We start from the raw sequence: 5,620 nt of genomic DNA, 5'->3' as shown, positions 1-5,620 counted from the left end.
ACACATCTCGATATACATTGATACAACATTACGTGTTGATAGAACTCATCACATAATGAAATAGGACCCCACGGTTTGATGATTGATAGGTGTGTGGGCTGTCTTCCGTTTTCACACACAGGACAGTGGGGGATCCACGAATGTAAAGTAATTCACACAGCCTTTTTTCCTCTGTGAGGAGCAGCAGGTTCAGCTTCATTTAAATATGTCGTGTAGTAATAGATGGACTTATTTTTTCATCTCAAGAGAGAATGTGTATTTTATGTTAGTATTTCAAAAAAAATCCCCCCAGACAGCGCCGCTGCGGGGTTGGGTTTTCAGCATGTCAATTTTGTCACACAAATGTGCCTTTTATTTCATACAGTTCCATTTGGATTGAGACAGGGAAATAATCCAAACCTCATGCGTGGCGTTTCACCGTCAAGGGGGCGATATAGCCATCTGTATGTCAAATATGTCTTATATGTCTTAAATGACATGATGAATTGGAAATGGGGGACCCTGATGTAAACAAGACGAAAGTCTTTCTCTGGTCTGCATCCCCTTGACAATTGTATTTTTGAGCTGTACTGTACCCAATATACAAGCTGTTAATAAACTTTTCAAACAATCAATCAATATGTAATTACATTTCAAATACTGATTTGAGCCCCACCACTGTATGAGTTAGCCCTACCATAGATTACCCAAAAAAAAAAAAAAAAAATACTCAGGAGCTGATACGTCAATTAATTGCTTATCATGACAGGCACACAATAAAACAGTGGAAACAAACATGTGTTTGACTTTCATTAGTGAATGACACTGTGTGCCCTTTTATAGTCTGAGTCCAATATTGTGCATTTATATATATATATTATATACATATCCTACATATATGCTAAGGTCCCGCTACTGACACGATAGCAGTCATTTCGTGCGCATGTGTGTAATTAAACCCATGATATCGAAATCTCAATCCAGCCAGGTACCCAGAGTTGGCAACCTTGCCCATGCCCCAAATAATATTTGTATTGCAGATCTACATGAATCACACAAACGACCTAGTTTGGATTCAAAGTTTGCATCCCTGCTTGTCATCCATTTCATTACAGAGCTGGGAAAATGGTGTATTGATTAGATTCTGATCCGTGCAAGTCCTATTTTAACTGACTTTAGTTTCTAATATTAATGATAATTTGATTTCATCCCATAAGTAATTATTTAAATGAACTCAACATTTCACATGATGGATTAGTGTTCCACATTTCCCCACTAATTTATTTTATGATTGAGCCACTGGTAAAGAGAGACATTGATGATCCTGTGTTCCGTTTGTTGTCTATGGCTTCGGACGGCTTCACTAAAAGTCACCCAGCTCTGCCCTACTACAGACCGGCTGAGTGCAGTCACAGAGATGCTATGGCTGCGCTACATGACATTAATGGTCTGGTCCGAGAATGGACACCATTCCCTGCTCACAGAGAGAATGACATTCCTCAAACTGAACTTTACAGCCGTTGATACTGTCTCACATGGGTTTGCTCCCCCCACCGAGCCATGAACTGAAAGCTTGACGTCTGCTCTGAACACTTGGAAGCCTCCCTGTCACACCAGCTCCAAACCCTTGGGTCAGTCAGATGAGTCAAACGGCTTCACTTGGGCACAGGGGTCAGAAATATGACTCTCGTTACCACAGAGTGGGTTTGTTTGTTTTTTAAGGCTATCCATACTGCTATGCAGAGGATGCCTGCAGGTTGGCAAGCTGTGAAAAGCCCCTACCATTTTTAGTATAGGCCTGTTGTCAGGGGCCTGTTACTGTCTACTACATATATTCACATTATATAGACCATGAGGCTGCACGGAGCTTAGGCTAAAAATACAACCATTCTGTTCTGCTCTAAAGATTCAATTTATAGATTCTATATCAAAATAGTTTGTTCTTATCGTTTCCAATGATAACGTCACCTTAAGTGGAGGAATGCAAACCTGTTTTCAAATGTAAGGTTTTGAATTTGTTTGACATTTCTCAGTATAGACACCCTCAGACGCCCACTATCATTCATGCTCCTTCAGTGGTGACTCAGATGTTTAGGGGGTTGAAGCTGTTCCTCCCAAATCAGAGATGCTTTGTTTTTGTTTGTTTTGTTTTTTTTCAACAAAGGTGTGCATTTCCTGCATAATATATGGTTCTCACAATTGTTTTTGTTAGTTGCGCACAGCTGATACTGAGTTTTCTCGACTGATGGATTGTGACCTCTACCATGCTTACATGGACTTCTATGTTTTATTTCATATCTAACTGAAGTAAGAGACAATAGAGAGAGCTGTGGACGAGAGAATAGAAAGAGAGAATAGAGAGAGATGTGGAAGAAAGAATAGAGAGATGAGGATAAGAGAGAGAATAGAAAGAGAGAATAGAGAGAGAGAATAGAGAGAGATGTGGAGGAGAGAATAGAGAGATGAGGATAAGAGAGGGATAGGAAAGAGAGAAGAGTTATTTGCAAGTTGCGTGCTGATACTGAGTTTTCTCGATTAATAGCTTATAGACGATACCATGTTTAAATAGACTCCTACGTTGTTATTACATTATGTGACATATGTAAGAAAAGGGAGGGGAGAGTCAATTATATTTGAGTAATTGATCTCATATTGAAACATTCATTTCTCAAACCTATGTTTATGGAAGAGGAAATGTACTTCTGATAAACTAATCTTTATCAAACGGTAAATGGTGAATTAATATAATATTTAGAATAATTGAGAACGGGTGATATCCACAGGGACTAGCTCACATTTAACTTAAAATAACATTTCTCTGCTTTGGACTGATGAGTATATGATTCTTGCATGTTAAATAACTAACACAAACCTTACATGTATGCATGTGCATGTGTCAGGAAGGCTCCCAAATAATTCTGAGGGGCCTATCGTATTTTTGTAATTGAATGATAATGTGCTAATCCATTACTTTGAGTTGTCTGCACCCAGGAAAACATCTCTATGAAGTGTTAACCCAATCACTAGGACAGCTCTGAAGGTCAAGGGTCAGAGAGAGAGGGTCACACCCTCTGGCTGCAGAGAGCACCCCCAGCCACGGGCAAGGAGGCACGAGGTCTTTCGAGATGAGAGGATTCTAATCTTCAACTTTCTGATGGGATGGGATGCTTCTTCATCTTTCTGCTCGGGGGGGGGGGGGGGGGGGGGGGGGGGCAAACAGACAACTCTGCAGGACGAGCGATGGCTTCAGAGGCTCCATGGTTCTTGGAAGGGCAGATTTCTTCCTAACCTCTCCCATCACGGGGGTGGCATCTGGATGTGCCACTTGGAATAGGCTCTGCTCTCAAGCAGATAGCAGAAGGAATGCAGGCAGATGAGCCTCTGGTTCACTGGGAGATCATAAAGTGCTCACTGAATGAGCCACAAAAGCAGAGCAATTGGGGGGTTTGAAATATGGTGCTCTGGGGAAGAAGAGTTTTGAGCCAATCAGCACCTCAGTGCTAATCTACAGTATCAGGATGCCTTCACACACCAGACATTCTGTGTCATAAAGAGAGGAGGAGAACGAGTCAGGAGGACATGTTCTTCGAGCTCTTGTACAAAGATAATATTTGAATTGAATGACCATATGATTACAGATGTACAATTAATGATTGTTTTTATATTTCCGATGAACAGATATGTGTTACATAGTGGTGACAAATATATTTTGTCAGATCAGATTACACTTTCACACTAAACAAATATATTTTGTCAGATCAGATTACACTTTCACACTAAACAAATATATTTTGTCAGATCAGATTACACTTTCACACTAAACAAATAAATTAATTGTCAGATCAGATTACACTTTCACACTAAACAAAATAAATTAATTGATATTTTCAGATTGATAATGTATTGAACAATAAGATATTTCTAATATTATAACAGACAATGTTACTATCCTTAATCATTACCAGGTAAAATGTACAACGAGGAAACCAGATTACCAGGTTCCCAATCCAGGTGCTACTGCATGCTACATTTAGATAGAAAAACAAATGTTCTATCCACTCCACTTAAATACTCAGCAGGTGATGTAGATTTTTCAAAAAGGCCTTAAATCACTCCTTTTAAACGAACTAAAACTAATTCTGCAGCAAGTTTAATGTTAGACTACGCACATGAACACAATATTAGCAACTGTTTGCTGTGCCAAAATATACCAGAATCTATGCATTCTCCCATGTTTAGCCCAATTCCTTTCACGAAAGCTGGTTTAGTGAGCTGAACATAGCATCCAGAATTAGCGAGGAGGCTGAGGATTGGTACAACTTTTCCCCACAGACTCTGAGCAATCTTAACAGTACGAGGGCCTAGTCTCTCTCATTGTTGATACAGTAAATACAATTACCTGCCTGACGGTTTCAAACGAATAGATATTTTGACTTTTCTTTCCTCAGGTTGTTGAAATAAAATGCCTAACTTTTCCTTTTCAGATTTTTGAACAAATGTATTTGAATAAAATGTATGTAGTAAAGTGCCTTACTCTTGAATAAGTGTATTGAAGTAAACGAAAAGTAATGCTAAAGATTGAGGACACTGTAGCTTTACAGATTACAGATTGATCAATTCATCACTGTGAATTTATACCTTAACTGTGAATTTTTAACTGAATCCCTATTGATTCTGATTTTATACCTCAATTGGATTTCTTATAATCCTACATTCTAATTGTGTTTTAATAAGTAATTACCTTAAAGTAAATCTTTAAAGATGTAAGCTGAATTTGAATTTGTGTTTGATGAATGAGATTAACTGAGGGATAAATGATAAAAGATCTTGTTTTTGAAACATATATTTTACTATTATATTTTTGTATTGCACATGTGTTATTATTGTGCTTTTTGACAAAAGAAATCAAACACTGAAGAAAGATGATTTTTCTATTATGGTTGTCTGTATCAACCATTGTGATTGGCTGTTCCAATCTTATTCTGCTTTTGATATAATTAAGTAGTGACTGAAAATATTCTTAGACTAATGTTAATTGGTTATCAATGAATTGATAAAAGCGTGGATCTGTGAGGGAAATATTTTGTTGTGTGTTTGTACCAAAAAGCATTTTGTGTTTCACATAGGTCTGCCATAACTTAGAGCAGGGGGTTAAAGGTTAAAGGGTTAAAGGTTCCGCTTTCCTGTTGGGGGACTGTGACTAACTGCCAGAGGACTTTAACAGACTGTCTTTGTCTCTGAATCCAGGTTCTTGTGATTATCGATCAGAAGACGCGCGAAATAGAGGCTCCTCCTTGATTATCTGTGTAGATTTGCGCTGTGTTTCTGTGTAATCTTCAGTGTTGGCTGGGGAATCACATGATGAAGTCGTGTGAGAACCCTGCCAATGCTCCCGGCCGTGGCTCTCAATAAACTCAGGTGTTTGATATAAAGCGGACTCCAGCCTCCATTCCTTCCATCAACATTGCTGAAAAGAAAACCTCTCTCACAACACACACACACACACACACACACACACACACACACACACACACACACACACACACACACACACACACACACACACACACACACACACACACACACACACACACACACACACACACACACACACACACACACACACACACACACACACACA

Source organism: Pseudochaenichthys georgianus, chromosome 2, assembly GCF_902827115.2.
Source record: "Pseudochaenichthys georgianus chromosome 2, fPseGeo1.2, whole genome shotgun sequence".
NCBI lineage: Eukaryota > Metazoa > Chordata > Actinopteri > Perciformes > Channichthyidae > Pseudochaenichthys > Pseudochaenichthys georgianus.
Note: the sequence above shows the minus strand (reverse complement) of the source record.